At 37.5% G+C, this 27,338-nt stretch overlaps 2 long non-coding RNA genes across 4 annotated transcripts; both read right to left on the bottom strand.

Moving 5' to 3' along the window:
• Window positions 1–6,531: 6,531 nt before the first annotated feature.
• Window positions 6,532–14,555, bottom strand: LOC146517478 (uncharacterized). Its single transcript, XR_014874785.1, has 2 exons — window positions 10,721–14,555; window positions 6,532–9,395 (listed from the first exon to the last, which is right to left on the bottom strand). It is a non-coding gene; the product is annotated as an uncharacterized LOC146517478 (long non-coding RNA).
• Window positions 14,556–19,777: 5,222 nt separating this feature from the next.
• LOC146517477 (uncharacterized) lies at window positions 19,778–21,002 on the bottom strand. Of its 3 annotated transcripts, none has more exons than XR_014874776.1 (3): window positions 20,753–21,002; window positions 20,369–20,526; window positions 19,778–19,910 (listed from the first exon to the last, which is right to left on the bottom strand). It is a non-coding gene; the product is annotated as an uncharacterized LOC146517477 (long non-coding RNA). The 3 variants fall into 3 exon arrangements; XR_014874777.1 differs by having other exon boundaries at window positions 20,757–21,002; XR_014874775.1 differs by lacking the exon at window positions 20,753–21,002 and having other exon boundaries at window positions 20,369–20,746.
• Window positions 21,003–27,338: the final 6,336 nt, after the last annotated feature.

The raw sequence follows: 27,338 nt of genomic DNA, 5'->3' as shown, positions 1-27,338 counted from the left end.
GTTGTTTCACTTTAAATTTGTAAAAGGAAAAAGCTGAAATAGTTAAAAGTTGAAATGTGAATAGTTGATATGGTTTATTTATTACATTTTATGTGGAGTGAATAAATAAAAGTATATTTACGGTGGCCCCTAGAGACAAAGCACATACAAACCTCAAATCACGTACGAACTCTGAAGCATGTACAAACTCCAAAACACGTACAAACACGTACAAACTCCAAAACACGTAAAAACTCCAAAACACGTAAAAACACGTACAAACTCCGAAGCATGTAAAAATTCAGAAGCACGTACAAAAGACAACAGAAGTGCTCCAGGATGCTGGGCGCAGTGTTGCGCTTTTGTTACCTAGTGGCTACACAAGCCAGCAAGTACCAACGACCGGATTTGGTGTGTGGTAGTAACAGGTAAATGAACATTTTTTTAAAATTATTTGAATATATATGAGTGCCTGTGTATAAATACACAAACAATACAAACATGCTTTCAATTGTGTAATTTAAGTGATCTAGTAGCTCTGCTTTGGAAGTTCAGTTCATGCTAGAAATGTGTTTTGGAGTTTGTACGTGTTTTGTCTCTAGGGGCCACCACATATATTTATATATAAACATATATAAATAAAACCACTTTTTTTACGTTAGTAATTCATTTTGTGCATAATTTTATATTATTGTTAATAATAAATTAATTAAAGCAACAAAACAACCTTAAGAGCAGGTTCGGAGCCGAAAGAGCCGGCTCTTTTTAGTGAGCCGAACCGAAAGAGCCAGCTCTCTAGAAAGAGCCGGAAATCCCATCACTACAGTTTACTGAAGAACACCTCAGGCTGTTAAAACAATGAGGCGTGTTTTCATAGTGTAAACGCTGGGCGTCCTCTCAGAGCCTGAGCTCTATCTGCTATTCCCGAACAGAGATACACACGTTTCTCCGTGACTGCAGCTGTCAGTCAAAGCTGTTATGATGACGTTTCACCCCAATTTCACATCACCGCGGTAGGAATTAGAATCATACTTATGGGAAAGGAGACCCCTTGGACATAAATCAGCGTGGTGAGAACTATTGATAACAAAAGAAAGAATCTTTGGAAAAAGTTGATCTTAGGAGAATTAATTTATTTTAGTCTGACCCCAGTCCCATCCGCTAACATGGAGGAGGCGGGGTTTCTGACCTATACTGCAGCCAGACTCCAGGGGGCGATAGAGACGTGTTGGCTTCATTTTTGGGGTGCTGTTGCGTCGTCCATCTTTTATACAGTCATTGGTTGCAACGTTAGGTCACACGAAAGGGAAGGCAAGAAGCTGGAAAATGGGCTCTCTTTTCATGGACCGCTGCTGTACAGAACCTCTGATGTCCTCCTCTGGTGTTCTGCTGTGAAAACCTTTGGGTTTAGGGATTAACATAGTTGCCATGGTTTCCTTTCTTCTCTTATTTGTTGTGTGTGATCAGGACAATTCTGGAGAAGATGGGCCTGCAGGGGAAAGTCGCCCCCTTGCAGGCCAGAAGACATGAGATAACTTTAAAAAATACAAAGTACGTTTGTGTGTTATCAAGAAGATAATTCTTAAGAACACAAGTTAATAAATGTGCAATTACTAAGAGTTGTTGTGGTGTTTTTATTTGCCTGCTGTCATTTTTGATTTCCTCTGCCTTTAGGATTGCAAGTATCCAGGCTCAGGAGAGGGGGTCAGTGGGAAGCCCACTGCTGCTACTTGGCCCTGGTTTGCCCTCATGGATGAGGTGATAGGACAGATGCCTTCCATTAAGCCTCCTGTCCTAATTTCCTCTCTCCCTGAGGACACTCCAGGGCCAAGCATAGCAGTGGGTGACCAAAACGACAGCGATGACGAAGCGGCTCAGCCACCTACGACAGGGAGGAAGAGGAAAAGAGATGATGAGCTGCTAGACCTCATCAGAGAGGCAGCAAAGAGAGGCTGAGGAGAGGAGAGCAGGGAGAGGATGGACAGACTGTTTTCACTTCTAGAAAGATTAGTTCCCAAATCAAATGATTTATGTATTTAGAAATTTATTTATTTGAATATATTTGTTACATTGTTATGTGTTGCATTAGTTTAAAGGTTTTATGTTATTAATAAATTGATTCAAACAAACAGTAATTATCACTGAACACAATATGATTTACAGGCATTTTTAACATGTATGAACATAACGCTAACTATTACATGGATATTTATTTGATAGCAATAAAGTAAATAACAATAACAATTAAACAAGAATATTTCAAATACACAGTATGTAAAGATGAAAAAACAATATTTACAGTTGTTCACACAGATGTTTTCAGAAATATGCAAGCAGGAGATGGTGGATGCTATATTATTAGTATGATACTTGTAACTCTGTAGCAGACAACAGTTTGATAAAGTGCTATGTAAAAAAAACAAACAAAAGATTAGATTCTATACGTTTCAAAGATATTTAGTTTATATATTTTATATGATACAGTACATGTGTAAGAATGACCGATGTTGTGCCAAAAAATGATCGTCTGCCAAAAACTGATTTCTGGTTTTTGCCCTAAACTGATTGCTCATATTTAACCTGCTATAAATAACTTGTTGTTCTATAATACGTGAAACATATGTCAGATGTATCATATCAAGTCACTCTGAGCCGCCAGCAACATTCCTGTAACAAGGTAGAAGCTGCAATCAGTTTTTGGCAGTGACTTTTATATATCCTTTATTTATCCAGTTCACAAACAATCTTGTTGACATTAGAAATTTATTTTTTATAATTATACTTGTCTTCCTATCTGCCAGGCTTTGGTGATGACACTTATAACAACTGGAAATCATCCGGAAAGTGGAAGGTTTATTCCACCACACGGTGCCATAAATAGACTAAAACTCAGCAGAGTGCTGCAGTACTGCTCTTGAACCTACTACCCACTGAGACATGGATGATTCAGATTGTGAATAAAGTTTGAAGAACAACTAATTGGGCCCTGGTATGGGGTTTCATCCATCCACCACTGGGTGTCTGGCAGCTGCCCAGTACAAACTGTACTGCAAAACATAAAAAATAAAATTCACGTCACAGCCGCAGACTGTGTGAAAAGGATGAATGCAGCCACCATGACGTCTAACACTGGTTTGTGGACTACAGTTTTGAAGCCTCAAATTTAGTGCCACTGCTGTTGCTAGTTTGGCTTCTTTGAAGGGATGGGCGATATTTCAACGATACCTTGTAAGTTGTCAGTACATGTAGCGCTAGCTGGCTTGGTTAGCAAGCAAAATTCATACTTTTACCACAATGATAATTAAGGGGAATTTAATGTTTAAGAAAAAAGCAAACTTAAAGCAAAATACACTTATTTGAGCACATCACCATGCATAAATCTTACAATGAGCAATATAAAACAGCACACTTTGTCAAGTGTAACTTAAAACCTTAACACCAATGAAACTGATGAGTTTTTAAAAAATAAGTAGCTATTGATAAAGAAATTCTCCCTCTGTGGAATTAATTGTATTTATCTATTTATTTCCTACTTGTTGGGAGATTTGAGATTGCTGTTGGTATGTCAGTCCTCAACTTTCCCATGGCAACAAACATGCTCCATATAAAGGCATCAAAATATCACAGTTTCCTGACTTTTGGAGCACTAAAGCATCCCGGTGCCTTAAATCTCCCTTCATAAGGTCTTCTCCATGCTCCCAACACACACCCACACAGACCTGTACTCACGTTATCACCATTATCACTATTCCTTGTCCAAACATATCAAATATATCTGAGCCCAAACTGACCCCTGACCTCCCGACTGCTCCTCAGACCTGATTCTGAGATCTACTCTTACTCACTGTCACTCTAATCAAGTTCACTGTAAGGATGTCCTGCCATAAAAATGTGTCGATTTCCTGTAGGTTGGTACAAGTTAATCTTAGTGCAGGGTTTGACTACTTATATATGGCTTATATACAGTGTTGGAAAGGTTACTTTTAAAATGTATTCCATTACAGATTACAGAATACATGCCCCAAAATGTATTCTGTAACGTATTCCGTTACGTTACTCAATGAGAGCAACGTATTCTGAATACTTTGGATTACTTAATATATTATCATGCTGTTTACAACTACATGAATGTACTATTGCTGTGATTTATTACTGTTACTGAAGGTCCGCGGCTCCGAACCGTAGTAAAGGGACCTCTGGCTAATACGGTGGGTTCTGTGTCGGGCTTGTAGCCGAAAACTAGCTTTACTTTGTTGTCTGGGTCAACTTTGCTAGCGAGAGACAGAGAGAGGTGTTGAAAGGCTGCTCCAACGGAACTTATTGTTTTTGGAGGAAAACACGAACACGGTGTACAGTCGAGTCTTAATAGCTTACTTACAACTGGGCTCGTCAGGCTCTCTTCTTGGCTGCAGTGGTTATTATTATATTTACATGCTTCCAGCTCCCGTTTTTGCTCGATGACAGCTCGTACTTTTCCTTTTTCTCCCTCCCTCGCTCACAGACACATAACGGGTATGGCAAGTCATTCTCCCTGCAGCACGGACTACACTGCCCATGAGGCTACATTCTTTAGAGCTATACCTGTAGCATTCTGCCTATTAGCTTAGCACAACAACAGTTACTCATATTTTGTATTTTAAATACGTAACGGCGGTACATGTATTCCGTTACTCCCCAACACTGTGTATAAATAAAACTGAATTGAATTGTGTCCACTCCATGTTTCTGTTCCCACATTCAGTTATTTCCTGTTTTATTCTGGTAGCCTGTGTCTCCTGTGTCTAGTGTTTAATTACACCTCAGCATTTTTTGTTATCATATTTAGTTCAGCGGTGTTTTTCCTCCTTTAACCCCTCATTGCTGTTTTATCTGTGTGGGAGAGAGTATGACTGTGCAGTGTTTAAAGCGTGGAAGTGCTGACCTTACTTTGAGTTTGATTCCGTAAAAAGTGACAAAAACATTAGCGTCCGCTGTTCACTCACTGTGTGGGAAGAAAACTTCTTTTTACAGCAAAAAACCCCTGAACTTCCGAGCAAGCACCGAGTACGCTGCCACAGGAATGTGAAACTCACAGACAAACTCCAGGATCCTTCCACTGACATGGCCCCTGCGCCACACCTGCAGAGTACAAATAGAGCAACAGGACCACTGAGTTTTGATTTTATTTATTTTCTGCTGTGTTTTACTTGCATCTATTTGAAAGAGTGAATGTAAACACAAAAAAAACGTTTTTATTTTATTTGCTGAAATGTGCAGAAAATAGGTTTAATGTTAAACAAATTTCTTCCAGTCACGGAAGGTTTCGTTACTTGAAACTTTTCACCACAGTTGTCTTTGGTGACATCTGGTGGCCTGAAATATGAAGAGCAGGTTGAATCCCAACTTCAAATAAACGGCTTCATTATGATCGCTCACTCTACAGAGCCCTGTTGCCAGTTTCTGTTTAATATCCTGTGACGGTGCTGTGTGATATCGTTCTACCACTGTGGTGCTTTGAACATGTCTATTTGATCAATAAGTAGCTTTGATGAATAAACATTCCTTGTTTAAACATGTGTCATGGTGTGGTCTCTCTTTGCTTGTGACTTCTTGACGTTTGTAAACATTTGGTGAACTTTATGAGTTTATTTCTGCCTTCTGTGTCCTGCATCTGGGTCCACACTCTACCTGCCACACAGCTGACCACGACGGCTGTAACTAGAGAACGGTCGAGGAATCTGGCTGTTTATTTGAAGCAGCTGCTGCAGTTCATGGAAACTGGTACAGTTAGCAAAGTGTGATCCATGGTCTGATTTAGATGAAATCATTGAACAAAGTGAGGAAGCTGATCCACTTTGACATGTCTGTTGTGAAAAGACTTTATTGGATTCCTACATCCAGGTAGGTCTGGATAGCTGCTTGTCCCTCAAAAAAGTATTCTTCTGCATTTTGTATACACTCAGATCTTGGTTTATTATTAAAAGTGTGATATTTAACAACAACAAATATACAAAAAAGAGGAAAATACTTTACACAACAGTAAAATTTTTCCTGTAAACATAACAGTATAACATAAATTTGGGCACTGTTGACTTTTTATTGATTACAAAACCTTTAGAACTAATTATTGTGTGGATGCTTTAAGGCATCCACACTATTGTTTTCCTGTTTCTCTTTATTCTTTATACTTTATTATTATTATTGTGTGGATGCTTTAAGGCATCCACACTATTGTTTTCCTGTTTCTCTTTATTCTTTATACTTTATTATTGTGTGGATGCTTTAAGGCATCCACACTATTGTTTTCCTGTTTCTCTTTATTGTGTGGATGCTTTAAGGCATCCACACTATTGTTTTCCTGTTTCTCTTTATTGTGTGGATGCTTTAAGGCATCCACACTATTGTTTTCCTGTTTCTCTTTATTCTTTATTATTATTATTATTATTCTTCAAGTTGCTCCGTTTTTCGCCGTTTAACTACTTCCACAATTTTTGTGCTATTTTCACCGTTCAAATTTTAAACTATTCTACTATTTCTGCTAATTTATGCTATGATTTTTGCTATTTATAACTATTATACTTTTTAAAATATTAAGCTTTTTTCCTTTAATTTGTCCCATTGAAATGAATGGGAAACTTCCGCAATTCTGCTAAAACTTGCTCGTTTTTGAAACTTAACTACTTCCTCATACTTTCACATAGAAACTCCATTTAAACTTTAAAATGTTCACAAATTATTGGGCTATTCATGTATGATTCAGCTTTTTCATATCTGTTACCGTTTTCATCTTTATCCCTCTTTAAGTTTTGAGTTGCAAAATTGTGATTTTTCACAAAATACATGGGTTGTTATGGTTGCTATGCACTTGGTTCTAAGTGAGCCACTTTAAGTTTCGCAGTCTTCTCTTCATGTCCGAACAACTTCTTGCTACTTGCTCAATTTTCACTCAACTTCCACAAATTATACATCAAAACGTAGGTATTTTTGCTGGCTTTCAGAAAATGTCACTATCATTGTTGTGGGATTTATAGAATTTTGGCAAATCTCCTCAGACCAACACAAAGTCTCAAAGCTCTCCATAGAAAGTCAATGGAGAGTTTGTTCAAAATCACCGCTGGATTTCTGTAATGAGAGGCATATTCGAATCGTCATATCTCCTTAACGGAGCGAAGTTAAGACATGAGGCTTGTCCCGATATATCTTCAGACACTCCTGACGCTCACAATTCAAGAATTATTTTCTCACCTATTACCATTTGGCCATGAATTACGTTTGTTTGAGGGTAGGAAATTCGTCCTTCGCTCAGATTTCTTCAGCTTTCAAACTCTGGAAATGAACTACTTTTTTCTCTCGTCATATCTTTTTAATGGATTTCCACAAAGACCTGAAAATTTCCATGACTATTTACCAAAGCCTGCTGTCTCTTACGGTGAAAGAATGATATTGATACTCCAAATAGATTTAGAGTTAGAAAGCGTTGTTTGATGGCAAGTCAAGGCAGTTTTCGCTTGACTCTACTCAGTTATGGTGCATTACAAGTCAAATATCTTTAATAATTCATATTTTAATGATAAATTGTCAACACTTGAAGATTCCCCCATCTCTTCTGAACAAAACGGTGTAAGAATGACCGTTCTAGCCCCTACGGTTAGGAAATTATGGCCATTTGTTTGGAGGGTAGTCCTCACTATGAGAAATAGACTGCAAAAATCCTGTCTCTGCTGTGTGTGTAAAAACGGCTGCACCTGTTTTGGCGGGAAAAAGTAGATAGCCTCTCTGATTGGTGCATTCAAATTCAGCAGCTCCCAGGCTGCTTGACTGACCTAGAAAGTTGCTTCTCTCTCTTTTTGTGTGTGTTTGTGTGTGTGTGTGTGTGTGTGTATTTCTGCTTTTTATAGTATTTCTTTTTGATATAGTATTTCTGCTTTTTATAGTATTTCTGCTTTTTATAGTATTTCTGCTAAATTATAGTATTTCTGCTTTTTATAGTATTTCTGCTAAATTATAGTATTTCTGCTTTTTATAGTATTTCTGCTTTTTATAGTATTTCTGCTTTTTATAGTATTTCTGCTAAATTATACTATTTCTGCTTTTTATAGTATTTCTGCTTAATATAGTATTTGTGCTAAATTATAGTATTTCTGCTAAATTATAGTATTTCTGCTTTTTATAGTATTTCTGCTAAATTATAGTATTTCTGCTTTTTATACTATTTCTGCTAAATTATAGTATTTCTGCTTTTTATACTATTTCTGCTTAATACAGTATTTCTGCTAAATTATAGTATTTGTGCTTAGTGTAATATTTCTGCTAAATTATAATATTTCTGCTTTTTATAGTATTTGTGCTTCTTATAGGATTTCTGCTTTTTATAGTATTTGTGCTTTTTATAATATTTCTGCTTTTTATAGTATTTGTGATTAATATAGTATTTGTGCATAATATAGTATTTGTGCTAAATCACAGTATTTCTGCTAAATTATAGTATTTCTGCTTTTTATAGTATTTGTGCTTAATATAGTATTTCTGCTAAATTAAAGTATTTCTGCTTTTTATAGTATTTGTGCTAAAACATAGTATTTCTACTAAATGTAGTATTTATGCTTAATCATACTATTTCTATATATTACTGCCAGGTCCCCAGGCAGCCAATTCTCTGTGAGTACTGACACATTCAAATTTACAAATCAGGGCCTGCACGGCTTCCCAGCCAGCCAATCATATCTGAGGTCTGCCGTTTCTTCTCTTGTCATATCTCCGCGACGGTTGTACAAAGAGCAATGAAAATCGCAGTCAAAGTACACCAAAGTCCGCTGATTCACCCAGTACAAGAATTATGCTTCTAGTCCACCTAGTTTTTGAGTTACATGACGTTTTGCAACTCCAAAAAACTGCATTTTTCGCCTCTCACCGTGATGTAATTCTGACTGCTCATCACCCTGTTTTCCAGGCGCCCGCTCTCTTCCCCAGTGGCGCAGTTGGTAATGACACAGGTCTGCAACCAAAAGGTCGTGGGTTCGATTCCACCTTTATCAACATGTTTTTCTCCCTACAAATTAATACACTATCACAGACCAGTAATTCATATTGATTATTCATTACAATTCTGCAAACTTTTATCATTTTACCAGCTTTTCTAATATGGACCTCACATTCTTGTTAACACTCCATGGCACAAATACTGTTCCCTTTAGGCTCTGTGTATGTGTGTGTGTATCAATATTTCTCCCATTTTAAAGTATTACTCCTCCATAATTGTATTTCTGTTAAATCAAAGTACTTTTACTACATCTTAGTACTTCTGCTCAATCACAGTATTTCTGCTAAATCATAGTATTTTTGCCAAATCATGGTTTTTGTGCAAAATCATAACATTTGTGTTATGTTATAGTATTACTACTAAGTGGAGGAATTTCTGTCATGTTACAGTATATATACTGATTACAGTATTTCTGCTTTTTATACTATTTCTGCTTTTTATAGTATTTCTGCTTTTTATAGTATTTCTGCTTTTTATAGTATTTCTGCTAAATTATACTATTTCTGCTTTTTATAGTATTTCTGCTTAATATAGTATTTCTGCTAAATTATAGTATTTCTGCTAAATTATAGTATTTCTGCTTTTTATAGTATTTCTGCTAAATTATAGTATTTCTGCTTTTTATACTATTTCTGCTAAATTATAGTATTTCTGCTTTTTATACTATTTCTGCTTAATACAGTATTTCTGCTAAATTATAGTATTTGTGCTTAGTGTAATATTTCTGCTAAATTATAATATTTCTGCTTTTTATAGTATTTGTGCTTCTTATAGGATTTCTGCTTTTTATAGTATTTGTGCTTTTTATAATATTTCTGCTTTTTATAGTATTTGTGATTAATATAGTATTTGTGCATAATATAGTATTTGTGCTAAATCACAGTATTTCTGCTAAATTATAGTATTTCTGCTTTTTATAGTATTTGTGCTTAATATAGTATTTCTGCTAAATTAAAGTATTTCTGCTTTTTATAGTATTTGTGCTAAAACATAGTATTTCTACTAAATGTAGTATTTATGCTTAATCATACTATTTCTATATATTACTGCCAGGTCCCCAGGCAGCCAATTCTCTGTGAGTACTGACACATTCAAATTTACAAATCAGGGCCTGCACGGCTTCCCAGCCAGCCAATCATATCTGAGGTCTGCCGTTTCTTCTCTTGTCATATCTCCGCGACGGTTGTACAAAGAGCAATGAAAATCGCAGTCAAAGTACACCAAAGTCCGCTGATTCACCCAGTACAAGAATTATGCTTCTAGTCCACCTAGTTTTTGAGTTACATGACGTTTTGCAACTCCAAAAAACTGCATTTTTCGCCTCTCACCGTGATGTAATTCTGACTGCTCATCACCCTGTTTTCCAGGCGCCCGCTCTCTTCCCCAGTGGCGCAGTTGGTAATGACACAGGTCTGCAACCAAAAGGTCGTGGGTTCGATTCCACCTTTATCAACATGTTTTTCTCCCTACAAATTAATACACTATCACAGACCAGTAATTCATATTGATTATTCATTACAATTCTGCAAACTTTTATCACTTTACCAGCTTTTCTAATATGGACCTCACATTCTTGTTAACACTCCATGGCACAAATACTGTTCCCTTTAGGCTCTGTGTATGTGTGTGTGTATCAATATTTCTCCCATTTTAAAGTATTACTCCTCCATAATTGTATTTCTGTTAAATCAAAGTACTTTTACTACATCTTAGTACTTCTACTCAATCACAGTATTTCTGCTAAATCATAGTATTTTTGCCAAATCATGGTTTTTGTGCAAAATCATAACATTTGTGTTATGTTATAGTATTACTACTAAGTGGAGGAATTTCTGTCATGTTACAGTATATATACTGATTACAGTATTTCTGCTTTTTATACTATTTCTGCTTTTTATAGTATTTCTGCTTTTTATAGTATTTCTGCTTTTTATAGTATTTCTGCTAAATTATACTATTTCTGCTTTTTATAGTATTTCTGCTTAATATAGTATTTCTGCTAAATTATAGTATTTCTGCTAAATTATAGTATTTCTGCTTTTTATAGTATTTCTGCTAAATTATAGTATTTCTGCTTTTTATACTATTTCTGCTAAATTATAGTATTTCTGCTTTTTATACTATTTCTGCTTAATACAGTATTTCTGCTAAATTATAGTATTTGTGCTTAGTGTAATATTTCTGCTAAATTATAATATTTCTGCTTTTTATAGTATTTGTGCTTCTTATAGGATTTCTGCTTTTTATAGTATTTGTGCTTTTTATAATATTTCTGCTTTTTATAGTATTTGTGATTAATATAGTATTTGTGCATAATATAGTATTTGTGCTAAATCACAGTATTTCTGCTAAATTATAGTATTTCTGCTTTTTATAGTATTTGTGCTTAATATAGTATTTCTGCTAAATTAAAGTATTTCTGCTTTTTATAGTATTTGTGCTAAAACATAGTATTTCTACTAAATGTAGTATTTATGCTTAATCATACTATTTCTATATATTACTGCCAGGTCCCCAGGCAGCCAATCCTCTGTGAGTACTGACACATTCAAATTTACAAATCAGGGCCTGCACGGCTTCCCAGCCAGCCAATCATATCTGAGGTCTGCTGTTTCTTCTCTTGTCATATCTCCGCGACGGTTGTACAAAGAGCAATGAAAATCGCAGTCAAAGTACACCAAAGTCCGCTGATTCACCCAGTACAAGAATTATGCTTCTAGTCCACCTAGTTTTTGAGTTACATGACGTTTTGCAACTCCAAAAAACTGCATTTTTCGCCTCTCACCGTGATGTAATTCTGACTGCTCATCACCCTGTTTTCCAGGCGCCCGCTCTCTTCCCCAGTGGCGCAGTTGGTAATGACACGGGTCTGCAACCAAAAGGTCGTGGGTTCGATTCCACCTTTATCAACATGTTTTTCTCCCTACAAATTAATACACTATCACAGACCAGTAATTCATATTGATTATTCATTACAATTCTGCAAACTTTTATCATTTTACCAGCTTTTCTAATATGGACCTCACATTCTTGTTAACACTCCATGGCACAAATACTGTTCCCTTTAGGCTCTGTGTATGTGTGTGTGTATCAATATTTCTCCCATTTTAAAGTATTACTCCTCCATAATTGTATTTCTGTTAAATCAAAGTACTTTTACTACATCTTAGTACTTCTGCTCAATCACAGTATTTCTGCTAAATCATAGTATTTTTGCCAAATCATGGTTTTTGTGCAAAATCATAACATTTGTGTTATGTTATAGTATTACTACTAAGTGGAGGAATTTCTGTCATGTTACAGTATATATACTGATTACAGTATTTCTGCTAAATCATAGTATTTCTACTATATTATATTTTTCTTTCCAAATATAGCAATTCTGCTATATAATTGTATTTCTGCTATGTTATAATATTTGTGCTAAACCAGAGTATTTGTGCTGAAACATAGTATTTCTGCCAAATGATAGTATTTCTGTCAAATGATAGTATTTGTGCTAAAACATAGTATTCATTTAAAATTACAATATTCATAGTTCATCACAGTGTCTCTGGTAAATCACAGTATTTCTGCTATGTTGTACTATTTTTCTAAATCATAGTGTTTCTGTAATGTTTAAATATTTTTGGCTAAATATATTCTTTCTGTTATCTTATACTATTTCTCCTAAATTCTTGTATATTTGAGAAGTTATCATGTTTCTGCTAAGTTACAATATTTCTGCCAAGTTCTGCTATGCTATTGTATTTCTGCCAGGTACTATGTTTCCTCTAAAATATTGCAGTTCTGCTAAGTTATTACTTTTTAGCAAAGTTCCTTTGCTTGTGCAAAGTTTTTACAATTTCTGCAACTTTTCAGCTTTTTCAGCTAGTTTTTGCAGACAGCTTCAGCTTTAAAGCATCCACACTGCATTTTCGCAGGAAATGCAAATTTTTCTAGTTGTGTGAATGCTGTAGGCATTCACACTATTGTTTTCCTGTTTCTCTTTATTCTTTATTATTCTTCAAGTTGCTTCCGTACGTTTTTTGCTGTTTAACTACTTCCACAATTTTTGTGCTATTTTCACCATTCAAATTTTCAACTATTCTGCTGTTTCTGCTAATGTGTGCTATGATTTTTGGTATTTTCTGCTATTATACTTTTTAAAATATTAAGCTTTTTTCCTTTAATTTGTCCCATTGAAATGAATGGAAAACTTCCAAAATTCTGCTAAAACTTGCTTGTTTTTGAAACTTAACTACTTCCTCATACTTTCACCTAGAACAACCATTCAAACTTTAAAATGTTCACAAATTATTGGGCTATTCATGTATGATTCAGCTTTTTCATATCTGTTACTGTTTTCATCTTATCCCTCTTCAAGTTTTGAGTTTCATCTTTGTGATTTTTCACAAAATACATGGGTTGTTATGGTTGCTATGCAGTTTGTTCTAAGTGTGACACTTTAACTTTCGCAGTCTTCTCTTCATGTCCGAACAACTTCTTGCTACTTGCTCAATTTTCACTCAACTCCCACAAATTATACATCAAAACGTAGGTATTTTTGCTGGCTTTCAGAAAATGTCACTATCATTGTTGTGGGATTTATAGAATTTTGGCAAATCTCCTCAGACCAACACAAAGTCTGAAAACTCTCCATAGAAAGTCAATGGAGAGTTTGTTCAAAATCACCGCTGGATTTCTCTAATGAGAGGCATATTCGAATCGTCATATCTCCTTAACGAAGCGAAGTTAAGACATGAGGCTTGTCCCAGTATATCTTCAGACACTCCTGACGCTCACAATTCAAGAATTTTTTTCTCACCTATTACCGTTCTGAGATGAGTTAGACTTGTTTGAGGGTAGGAAATTCGTCCTTCGCTCAGATTTCTTCAGATTTCAAACTCTGGAAATGAACCACTTTTTTCTCTCGTCATATCTTTTTGATAGATTTCCACAAAGACCTGAAAATTTCCATGGTTGTTCACCAAAGCCTGCTGTCTCTTATGGTGAAAAAATGATATCGATACTCCAAATAGATTTAGAGTTAGAAAGCGTTGTTTGAGGGCAAGTCAAGGCAGTTTTTCGCTTAGCCTCTAATCAGTTATGGTGCATTACAAGTCAAATATCTTTAATAATTCATATTTTAATGATAAATTGTCAACACTTGAAGATTCCCCCATCTCTTCTGAACAAAACGGTGTAAGAATGACCGTTCTAGCCCCTACGGTTAGGAAATTATGGCCATTTGTTTGGAGGGTAGTCGTCACAATGAGAAATAGACTGCAAAATCCTGTCTCTCTGCTGCGTGTGTAAAAACGGCTGCACCTGTTTTGGCGGGAAAATGTACACAGCATCTCTGATTGGTGGATTCAAATCCAGCAGCTCCCAGGCTGCTTTGACTGATCCTACAAAGTTGCTTCTCTCTCCTTCTGTGTGTGTTATAGTATGTGAATGTAGTATTTCTGCTTTTTATAGTATTTCTGCTAAATTATAGTATTTCTGCTTTTTATAGGATTTCTGCTTATATAGTATGTCTGCTTAATATAGTATTTCTGCTAATTATAGTATCTCTGCTTTTATACTATTTCTGCTTTTTATAGTATTTCTGCTAAATTATAGTATTTCTGCTACATTATAGTATTTCTGCTTTTTATAGTATTTGTGCTTAATATAGTGTTTCTGCTAAATTATAGCATTTCTGCTTTTTGTAATATTTCTTCTTTTTATAGTATTTGTGCTTAATATAGTATTTCTACTAAATTGTAGTATTTCTGCTTTTTATAGTATTTCTGCTAAATTATAGTATTTCTGCTACATTATAGTATTTCTGCTTTTTATAGTATTTGTGCTTAATATAGTGTTTCTGCTAAATTATAGTATTTCTGCTTTTTATAGTATTTCTGCTAAATTATAGTATTTATGCTTTTTATAGTATTTCTGCTTTTTATACGATTTGTGCTTAATATAGGATTTGTGCTTAATATAGTATTTCTGCTAAATTGTAGTATTTCTGCTTTTTATAGTATTTCTGCTAAATTATAGTATTTCTGCTTTTTATAGTATTACTGCTTTTTGTAATATTTCTGCTTAATATAGTATTTCTGCTTTTTATAGTATTTATGCTTAATCATACTATTTCTATATATTACTGCCAGGTCCCCAGGCAGCCAATCCTCTGTGACAACTGAGACATTCAAATTTACAAATCAGAGCCTGCACGGCTTCCCAGCCAGCCAATCATATCTGAGGCCTTCCTGTTTCTTCTCTCGTCATATCTCAGCGACGGATGTACAAAGAGCAATGAAAATCGCAGTCAAAGTACACCAAAGTCCAGCTGATTCACTCAGTACAAGAATTATGCTTCTAGATCCACCTAGTTTTTGAGTTACACGACGTTTTGTAACTCCAAAAAACTGCGTTTTTCGCCGTCTTACCACGGATCTAATTCTGACTGCTCATGCACCCTGTTTTCCAGGATCCACTGCTCTCTTTCCCAGTGGCGCAGTTGGTAGTGACATGGGTCTGCAAGCCAAAGGTCGTTGGTTCAATCCCATCCTTTGTCAACATGTTTTTTTCCATACAAATTAATACACTATCACAGACCAGTAATTCATATTGATTATTTATTACAATTCTGGCAAACTTTTATGATTTTACCAGCTTTTTCTAATATGGACCTCACATTCTTGTTAACACTCCATGGCACAAATACTGTTCCCTTTAGGCTCTGTGTATGTGTGTGTGTATCAATATTTCTCCCATTTTAAAGTATTACTCCTCCATAATTGTATTTCTGTTAAATCAAAGTACTTTTACTACATCTTAGTACTTCTGCTCAATCATAGTATTTCTGCTAAATCATAGTATTTTTGCCAAATCCTGGTTTTTGTGCCAAATCATAACATTTGTGTTATGTTATAGTATTATTACTAAGTGGAGGAATTTCTGTCATGTTACAGTATATGTGCTGATTACAGTATTTCTGCTAAATCATATTATTTCTACTATATTATATTTTTCTTTCTAAATATAGCATTCCTGCTATATAATTGTATTTCTGCTATGTTATAATATTTGTGCTCAACCAGAGTATTTGTGCTAAAACATAGTATTTCTGCCAAATGATAGTATTTCTGCCAAATTATAGTATTTGTGCTAAAACATAGTATTAATTTAAAATTACAATATTCATAGTTCATCACAGTGTCTCTGGTAAATCACAGTATTTCTGCTCTGTTGTACTATTTTTCTAAATCATAGTGTTTCTGTAATGTTTAAGTATTTTTGGCTAAATATATTCTTTCTGTTATCTTATACTATTTCTCCTAAATTCTTGTATATTTGAGAAGTTATCATGTTTCTGGTAAGTTACAATATTTCTGCCAAGTTCTGCTATGCTATTGTATTTCTGCCAAGTATTATGTTTCCTCTAAGATATTGCAGTTCTGCTAAGTTATTACTTTTTAGCAAAGTTCCTTTGCTTCTGCAAAGTTTTTACAATTTCTGCAACTTTTCAGCTTTTTCAGCTAGTTTTTGCAGACAGCTTCAGCTTTAAAGCATCCACACTGCATTTTCGCAGGAAATGCAAATTTTTCTAGTTGGAACTCAAATTGGCTTGGTAAGCTCAGTGACCCCTGACCTACATACAAAGGTGAATCCAATAATGAGAAAGTATTTAAGGGAGTCTCCAAAAAGTTGATTCTGTTCATCTGGACGTAGCGTTTTGTGGGAGAAACATTTCGTCACTCATCCAAGTGACTTCTTCAGTCTCAGCTGACTGCAGGTTTCCCCAAATCTTATAAACAGTACATTTGCATAATGACTGAAACCAGCCCACTGAAGGAACAAAGGGCTGTGAGGTCAGTTCCTTAATCTTAATTATGCAAATTCTCATGAAAATTGATCAACAACCACTGACCAAAACCCACTGATCAACGGCCATGAGGACCATTCACAGAGAGTTGGGGAATGGCTGCAATCACAGCATTGTAAGATGGTGAAAGATGAACCCTTAGGCCCCCTCCTCGATTCAGAGATGGTCTTTCCCTTTTCACGTAAATGATCTCCTTGACTCCACGCTCAGACCAGCGTTCCTCCCTGTACAGGATGTGTACATCCTCAATGATTACCTGCTACAACAGTCAGCTGTAAGGTGGAGTTATGAGTCCCTCTGTTGTTGTGAGCCACACAGTAATAACTCCCACTGTGCTCAGGTCTGATGTTGCTGATGGTGAAGTTCTGTCCTGATGTTTTAGGTGAGTCTTCATCCTCCTTGTACCAGGTGTAACTAGCTGCTGGGTTAGCATCACTGCTACAGGTCAGAGTGACTGAACTGCCCTCCACTATCTCAGCAGAGGGACTCACTGACACAGAGGGAAGCTTTGGAGCATCTGGAGGAGGAAACATGAACATATTTAAAAATGTTGAAAAGGATGTTAGATGTGTGCTAATATTTTTCATGCATCTATAAATTTAGAGGTGGATTTAAAAATCCTTCATAGTTTAAATCACCTCACTGCATGTCTGATGTGAACAAAGCACCTCTTTATCATCTATTACAGCTGATGAGTGAACTACAGCAGCAGAATGTGAATTTTAAACGGGCAGAGCTGATGAAATGTTTCAGTTTTTATTCTTTTTTACTCACATTTTACATCAGTATGTTTGGATTCAGACCTCTTCACCTCTAGCTTGTTTTCAGCTCTACAGTAACACTGTCCAGAGTCAGAGGACTGAATGGAGCTGAAGACGAGCTGTGAGCCTTCACTGAGCTCTGTGTCTGAAATGACCACATTAGGAATACGTAACAGTGCATATATGACAGAGGAAGACGATCAAATGGAGAAAGGTTTGAGCTTTATTGTGGCTGATAAAGAAAATGATAAGTAGACTAATGGCTGTCTTCACATCTCAGAGTGAGTGTTTAGAGAGGCCACACTCGTTATGGTTCAGGAGTGAGCGATGAAAGTGATGCTACATCAGAGTCTGTCTCTGGACTGGTTGTTTGAGTTCAGCAGGAGGTGGTGAACCCACAGCTACCAGTGGCGCCGCCTGGTGGGTGGGAGGATCATACTTCAGGTTCAGTATTATAGTTACGTTCTTCCTGGTCAGTTTTTTAAAGTTCTGGTACAGAAAGAGAACTAAGACAGCCACACCATCACCTGTGGCTGACCACACACCGTTAATGATTTGACTTCTCAGTGTTGACAAAATATTTTCGGTGGCAACATAACTAGAAGCAAAAAGTTCACTTTTGAAAATTCAAGACTAAAGTTCCACATTATGAAAAGTTACTCCAAAAAGTCTACAAAGGTTTTCTTTTTGTCTACCAAAGTACATTTTTGTAACTTCACGTGTCGAAAAAGCAAAGAAAGAGATTAAGGAAAGATTTACAGTCAGAATTACCAGAGTTAGCAGAGCTACCGTAGTTCAGCTTATGGACTTTAATAAGGACAGATAAGAATGGTGAGAGTTTACATGCTGTAACTTTAATGATGCTTGAAAATAATCCAGGAACTGCACTGAGCCTGTTCAGTCAGCACAGTCTGTGTAATATGTGAATAATAATACATTTGACTTCTCCTCCCTTTTCCAATTAAAAGTTGCCAGTAGGGTTGTTGGACTTTGGGACCATGGAGCTGTGGTTTAAAAAATTCTTACACAGTGTAATTACTGTATTTGGACAAAATAACCATTAACTGTAGTTTAAAAGTATGCAGGCCAAGGTTCACGTCAGGGCCAGTGGGGTTAGGAGTAAATTAGATTTAGTCACTGTCTGTGCAAATAAATTCAATTTACCACCAGAAAAAGCCACAAATGGCAGTAATACTTTTTAAAACGCCTAATGACCAAAATCAGGTAACTTAGGTGCACCTGCTTAACTGCTCATTAACACGTTAAGTGGGTCACTTGCCTGCATGCAAGAAAGCAACAAGTTTTAATGGTGACCATCAGGAAAACCAACACACCCACACTTAAAATAGGGTACACAGATTTATTTTCCCTCCAAGGCAGCAGCAGCAGACTAGCAGCAGAAGACAGTTCTGTCCTGCAATCCAAGGCCATGGTCAAAATTACTGTTAGGGAGTGGGTTTCTACACCAGATCCTACGACTAAAACTCAAGCTCTGCCCCTCTTAGTCTTGGGCAATCGTGGCTCAAGAGTTGGCAGTTCGTCTTGTAATCGGAAGGTTGCCGGTTCGAGCCCCGGCTCGGACAGTCTCGGTCGTTGTGTCCTTAGGCGAGACACTTCACCCGCTGCCTACTGGTGGTGGTCAGAGGGCCCGGTGGCGCCAGTGTCCGGCAGCCTCGCCTCTGTCAGTGCGCCCCAGGGTGGCTACAATGTAGCTTGGAATCACCAGTGTGTGAATGGGTGGATGACTGAATGTGTAAAGCGCTTTGGGGTCCTTAGGGACTAGTAAAGCACAATACAAATACAGACCATTTACCATTTTTTTTGTACAATTTCCTCTCATTGGTTACCTCCTCCTTTTATGTGATTTGGCAGTTTTCAAACAACGATGTGGTGCATTACCGCCACCAACTGGCTCGGAGTGTGAACCAGAATTCACTCATATCAAAGAATCAAAAAAATAAAAGTACTATTGCAGTACTCCATAATAGCAACCACTGACCTGAGGCTGTTGCTGTATCTCTAGATTATCCACCACTAACTAAAAGTTTTTGTTGCATACACATTCATGTAGACACACAAGGGGCTGACAAAAATCATCGAATGCGTCTCTTCATGGGGGGATATGTGGAAGAGAAAATAACTGACAACTGCACAACACTGTTTCAGCAAAACATGACTTTATTTGATTCCGTTTCACTTCTGGCTGGACTCTGACTTGGATGCGGACGCCCTCAGAGAATGAAGGCGGCGCCTCTTGGCGATCTGTTCCTGGCGCTTCTCCTTGGCCTCCTGTCTACAAGAACAAATGCGTGTCAGTCAAACAGCTCCCACATGTCCAACTTTGTCTCCTTAACATTTCACCATCACGTGCTCCTTGAAGAGTTTCAACCCATAATTGGCCGAATGCCATTACAGCTATATCATGCAAGGCAACTCAAAACTACACTGCTGAAAAACACAGTCCGGTACTTTAAATTTCAAGTGACTCACGATTAAATCATAACTTAAAAGTATATTTAAGGTCAGGAAATTAATTACAATATGTTGTTAGACACAATGCACTTGATGTAACACAGCCGCTCCAACACTAGTGGAAATATCACACCTGCCAGAAATGTATTTGTCACATTATCTTCATTGATCTGAACCACTAGAAATAAATGTAGTTTTCAGCTACACGACAAAAACAGACTAGTGTGATCTTTGATTCTCAGCAGCTGGTTAAGAATAAAGGCCTAGATTAACACATACCTTCATCCTCTTGGCCAGCAGCTTGGTGTACTCCGAGGCCTCCTCCTTGTTCTTCTGGGTGCGCTGTCTCTTGAGATTCATGCGGCGGCGCTTGCGCTGCAGCACACGAGGAGTCACCAGTCTCTGGATGTTGGCAGCCTTAGTTCTGGGCTTCTTACCTACCAAAGCGAGAGGATTGAAAGAGTCAATACTGACACAGTTCAAGGTCAAGTGTGGTAATGAGGAAGAAGCTTAATGTTCTCACTTTCTGTACACACAACTCGTGCTGTACTACCTCAAAGGAAGCACATTGCTTACTTTCCAATTCTACAAAAACAGTAACTTTGATCTGTCTGCAGTTGGATCATCATAACTTTTTCAACAGCACAATGACCCCAAACACACCTACAGGCTGTGTGGCCAAGAAGGAGAGTGATGGTGCGCTGCGTCAGATGGCCTGGCCTCTACAGTCACCTGACCTAAACCCAATCCAGACGATTTTGGAAGAAATGGACGCAGAGTGAAGGCAAAAGGGCCAACAAGTGCTCAGCATCTCTGGGAACTCCTTCAAGACTGTTGGAAAACCATTTCAGGTGACGACCTCATGAAGCTCATCGAGAGAACGTCAAGAGTGTGCAAAGCAGTGATCAAAGCAAAGGGTATTTTGCTATTTTGAAGACTATACAATAAACATTATTTGAGTTATTTCACACTTTCTTTGTTTACTACATAATACTATATGTGTTCATTCAAAGTTTTGATTCTTTCAGTTACAATCTACAACGTAAATCGTCATGAAGAAGAAAAACATTAAATTAGAATAATATAAATGTATTTTGCCCGAAATGCCAGAATCTCTGGTGAAATCTCACAAAATTTCAACAACCACCAAACAGCTAAGACAGTAAATGAGAGCAGGAACACGGATTCTTTCTGCACATAGACTTAAACACACAGCGCGACCCGCGGATCAGAATCAGTTAGATGTCGCCTTTCTCACGGTCGGGGCTGAAAGCCGACAGCCCGCTGATTCTGATCTGTCGGCGGGTCCGCGCTTTGTGTTCACGCCCCTAATGCGCTGATTCTAAAGCTGTTAGTTTCTCCAAACAATATTGACCGAACCAGCAGCAAAAGAAGATCCAAACTATGCTTCACATAAACATCGTCATGTATTCACTCTGACTTTTGCTGTTTTGCTTCGACCAAGATGCACAGCTCTCTCTCTCTCTCTCTGCTTGTTACGCACAAGTCTACTGTTGTTTACAGCGCTGTCGGCCGACGTTTTTTTTTTTTCGTTTTATATACTTCCGAAAATTCAATTCAATTCAATTCAATTCAATTTTATTTATATAGCGCCAAATCACAACAAATGTCGCCTCAAGGCGCTTCATAGATACAGAGAAAAGCCCAACAATCATATGACCCCCTATGAGCAAGCACTTTGGCGACAGTGGGAAGGAAAAACTCCCTTTTAACAGGAAGAAACCTCCGGCAGAACCAGGCTCAGGGAGGGGCGGCCATCTGCTGCGACCGGTTGGGGTGAGAGAAGGAAGACAGGATAAAAGACATGCTGTGGAAGAGAGACAGAGATTAATAACAGATATGATTCAATACAGAGAGGTCTATTAACACATAGTGAGTGAGAAAGGTGACTGGAAAGGAAAAACTCAATGCATCATGGGTATCCCCCGGCAGCCTACATCTATTGCAGCATAACTAAGGGAGGATTCAGGGTCACCTGGTCCAGCCCTAACTATATGCTTTAGCAAAAAGGAAAGTTTTAAGCCTAATCTTAAAAGTAGAGATAGTGTCTGTCTCCCGAATCCAAACTGGAAGCTGGTTCCACAGAAGAGGGGCCTGAAAACTGAAGGCTCTCCCTCCCATTCTACTTTTAAATACTCTAGGAACAACAAGTAGGCCTGCAGAGCGAGAGCGAAGTGCTCTAATAGGGTAAGATGGTACTACAAGGTCATTAAGATAAGATGGGGCCTGATTATTTAAGACCTTGTATGTGAGGAGCAGGATTTTGAATTCAATTCTGGATTTAACAGGAAGCCAATGAAGGGAAGCCAAAACAGGAGAAATATGCTCTCTCTTTCTAGTCCCTGTCAGTACTCTTTACTCTCTCTACTCGCATTTTGGATTAACTGAAGGCTTTTCAGTGAGTTTTTTGGACATCCTGATAATAATGAATTGCAGTAGTCCAGCCTGGAAGTAATAAATGCATGAACTAGTTTTTCAGCGTCACTCTGAGACAGGATATTTCTAATTTTAGCGATGTTGCGCAAATGGAAGAACGCAGTCTTGCATATTTGTTTAATATGTGCGTTGAAGGACATATCCTGGTCAAAAATGACTCCAAGGTTCCTCACAGTGTTACTGGAGGCCAAGGTAATGCCATCCAGAGTAAGAATCTGGTTAGATACCATAGTTCTAAGCTTTTCAGCGCCGAGTACAATGACCTCAGTTTTATCTGAGTTAAGAAGCAGAAAGTTAGTGGCCATCCAAGTCTTTATGTCTTTAAGACATTCCTGCAGTTTAATTGGTGTGTGTTATCTGGCTTCATGGACAGATAGAGCTGGGTGTCATCTGCATAGCAGTGAAAATGTATGCTATGTCTTCTAATGATGCTGCCTAGGGGAAGCATGTATAATGTAAACGGAATTGGTCCTAGCACTGAACCCTGTGGAACTCCATAATTAACCTCAGTGTGTGAAGAGGACTCTCCATTTACATGCACAAATTGGAGTCTATTAGATAGATATGATACAAACCACTGCAGTGCAATACCTGTAATACCTACAGCATGTTCTAATCGCTCTAATAGGATATTATGGTCAACAGTATCGAATGCTGCACTAAGGTCAAGAAGGACAAGCACAGAGATGAGTCCACTGTCAGAGGCCATAAGAAGATCATTTGTAACCTTCACTAAAGCTGTTTCTGTGCTGTGATGAACTCTGAAACCTGACTGAAACTCTTCAAATAAACCATTCCTCTGCAGATGATCTGTTAGCTGTTTGACAACTGCTCTTTCAAGGATTTTTGATATGAAAGGAAGGTTGGAGATTGGCCTATAATTAGCTAAGACTGCTGGGTCTAGAGATGGCTTTTTGAGTAAAGGTTTAACTGCAGCCACCTTGAAGGCCTGTGGTACATAGCCGATTATTAGAGATAGGTTGATCATATATAAGATCGAAGAATTAATCAATGGCAGGACTTCTTTGAGCAGTTTTGTAGGAATGGGGTCTAAAAGACACGTTGATGGTTTGGAGGAAGTAATTATTGAAGTTAACTCAGAAAGATCGATTGGAGAAAAAGAGTCTAACTTAACATCAATGGTACTAAGAGTAGCTGTAGATAATATTACATCTATGGGATGATTATTGGTAATTTTTTCTCTAATGATAAAAATTTTATTTGTGAAGAAGTTCATGAAGTCATCACTAGTTAACGTTAAAGGGATGGTTGGCTCAAAAGAGCTCTGACTTTTTGTCAGCCTGGCTACAGTGCTGAAGAGAAACCTGGGGTTGTTCTTATTTTCTTCAATCAGTGATGAGTAGTAAGCTGTTCTGGCTTTGCGGAGGGCTTTCTTATAAAGCAACAAACTATTTCTCCAGGCTAAATGATGATCCTCTAAATTTGTGACACGCCATTTCCTCTCCAGATTACGAGTCATCTGCTTTAGGGTACGTGTTTGAGAATTATACCACGGGGACAGGTACTTCTGATTAGAGGCCTTAGTTTTCACTGGAGCTACAGTATCCAGAGTCGTACGTAGTGAGGAGGTGAAATTATTAACAAGATAATCGACCTCTGTTGGGGTAGCGTTCAGATAGCTGCTCTGCTCTGTGTTGGTACAGGGCATTGACGATGATAACAGTGGCTGGATTATATTCTTAAACTTAGTTACAGCGCTTTCAGAAAGACATCTACTTTGATAAAGTCCACTCTCCACTGCTGCGTAATCAATTATTGTAAATGTAAATGTTATCAAGAAATGATCAGACAGGAGAGGGTTTTCAGGAAACACTGTTAAATGTTCAGTTTCTATGCCATATGTTAAAACAAGATCTAGAGTGTGATTAAAGTGGTGGGTGGGTTCTTTTACATTTTGAGAGAAACCAATTGAGTCTAACAACAGATTAAATGCCATGTTGAGGCTGTCATTTTTAGCATCAACATGGATGTTAAAATCACCCACAATAATTATTTTATCTGAGCTCAGAACTAAATCAGATATAAAGTCTGAGAAATCAGACAGAAACTCTGTGTAAGGCCCAGGTGGACGATAGATGATAACAAGTAAGACTGGTTTCGGAGTTTCACAGCTGGGGTGGACAATGTTAAGCATCAGGCTTTCAAATGAATTAAAAGTCTGTCTTGGTCTTTCATTAATTAATAGACTGGTGTGAAAAATTGCTGCCACACCGCCCCCTCGACCTGTGCTTCGAGATTTCTGGTAGTTAGAATGACTCGGGGGTGTTGATTCATTTAAACTAACATAATCATGAACGGTGGAAATCAAAGAAAACCTAATTTCCGCCGTTCAATACTGAACAAATTTAAACATTTAAAAATTATGCAAAATGCAAAACGCTTAGCCATGTCTCTAATAAAACCGCTTTAACTTCAGAGGTAATGTTCATAAGTTGATTAATGGTTTTCTTTCGTTTTTGATGTACTGCAGAATATTTTTATAAAATCCCAGGCCAGGAAAATTGCCTTCATGTTTTTCTGTGTTTTATCCTCAACTACTTTGACACAAAGGCCTCTGCTGTGATGCTCACACCTTTGACAAAGTCTTGCGTGTGTCAGCTTCCTTTTTATAGATACAAAAATATGTAAATGTACTGATCTGAATTATAATATTTCTGACTGTCAAAATTTCCCAGATTCAAATCGAATTGAATCGAATCGGATCGAATTCAATCGAATCGTGGATCGAATCGATTCGGAACCTTGTGAATCGGAATTGAATTGATTCTAGAAATCAGTGACGATACCCAGCCCTAGCTACAATGTGACTTGTCATCACCAGTGTGTGAATGGGTGGATGACTGAATGTAGTGTAAAGCGCTTTGGGGTCCAGAGGGACTAAGTAGAGCGCTATACAAATACAGGCCATCTACCATAAAAACTCACTCGTGAATTATCGTTAGCAAGATGCCAATTTTAGCAAGAGACTAGCATACTTCTTTAGCAAGCACGTGGTCTCAACTCACCAAGATAAGCTATGGGCGGGAACACAGCAAGATGCTCCGTTAACTTAACACATTAAAGTTTTCAAGTCAGCTTTTGGGCAGTGCAAACACTTGTTTATAACGTTTTTTTCTGCATTAAAACTCACCAAAACATGGATAGTTCAGCTCATTTGCTTTCAAAATGTGAAAGACCTAGCTAATGCGGTGACGGTGGTCCGATGCATGGAAGGCGGGACTACTATTGCTTCTAAACAAATGAAATTATCAACACCAAATGTGATCAGTGTTGCCAACTCCTCAGTAAGGAAAATCGCTATTGGTTGTCCTAAAATTCGCTAGAATTCGCTAAATGATGTCATCACCTAATTTGCATAATTGGTCATGCTAATGTAATTGTAACCTATGCTGCTGGAGAGAGAAATAACATCGTGGACGAGACATAAAGTGAGCAAAAAACGTCCTAAATGCATTTAGAATTTATTTAGAACTACAAATTAAATTTCTTTTAGCAATTATTGTTTTTTGTAATGTCTTTCACGTCTAAAAAAAAAGTCGCTAGGGGGTCTGAAAACTCGCTAAATATAGCGACAAAGTCGTTAAGTTGGCAACACTGAATGTGATCCTTTCTCTAACTTTAGAGAGAAAATCACATTTCCTCTTTTCAAAATAATTGTTTTTTCAAAATAAAAGAGTGAGAACGGATTTGTACAAAAAAAAGCAGAAAGAAAGAAATAAGAAAAGGCGTTTTCTCTACTTGTTTATACTAACATCTGGATTGATTTGCTAACTCAGCCTGACAGTATGTCAAAATAGATTTTGGCACAACTGTTTGCAAGTTTGGCTTTTTTGTTTGTTTGTTTCAAATTTCCTTCTGAGTACAACATGCAGTGAAATGCTTGCATCCGAGCTGACAGGTTGCAGGCTGCAAGACGTTTTTGATAGATGATGTACCCAGGTAACGCGTTACTGTAATCCGATTCCTTTTTTCAAGTAACGGGTAATGTAAGGGATTGTCTTGTTTCTTTATGTTGTTGTGGGTTCTTAAGAATGACACCATTACTTGAAGAGAAGGTATTTTATCGAACTGTGGTTCACATGTAAACAAAGCTTTGCCATCACAGTCTACTCCGAGGTAACTCCCTCTGGCTCTCTAGCTCCCCCTACAGTCTAGGAGTATTAACAACATAAAACATGATATTAGGCAAATAAGGATTTGCTGTTATCATTACAGGGATTATTATTGCAAAACAGGTAATTATACTGTTACTTTCCCATAAGCACGCTGCGTCACTGCGTTACTAAAACCGTGATTTTTTTGTTAAAAACAAACACCACTCATGTCTCACAGATGACAGATGTAAAGCTGCCTGCGTAAAGATGAAAGTGACTTCGTACAGCCGCGATTTGCAGGCACTGTGCAAGAGGTTCGGGAGCAGAAGTCCCATTGTACTACTGCATGAACACGGTTTTCAGCATGTCTTTATTGACCACTTTTCACACACGGTTGCTGTACGCATACAGCTGGCTGTAGCTTTTTAGCTCACAGCCCAACACATACCAACAGCAGCATAGATGGCACAGACGTTAAGGCAGCGAGGCGTGAATGCGAGTGCTGCTCAGGTGCGTCCGCCTCCCCTGCAGCGGCGCTGCACACCACGCCCCGCTACACACATTAACCAGGTAAAATACATATTTAACCAGAATTTTGCAAATATCTATTTTTCATTTTTCAGCACATAGTGCTTTTTTATTTTTTAAAAGTCAGGTCAAGGCTCCAAAAGCCCAAA

This window comes from Neolamprologus multifasciatus, chromosome 6, assembly GCF_963576455.1.
Source record: "Neolamprologus multifasciatus chromosome 6, fNeoMul1.2, whole genome shotgun sequence".
Lineage (NCBI taxonomy): Eukaryota > Metazoa > Chordata > Actinopteri > Cichliformes > Cichlidae > Neolamprologus > Neolamprologus multifasciatus.
This window is presented reverse-complemented; position numbering and strand designations above follow the sequence as displayed.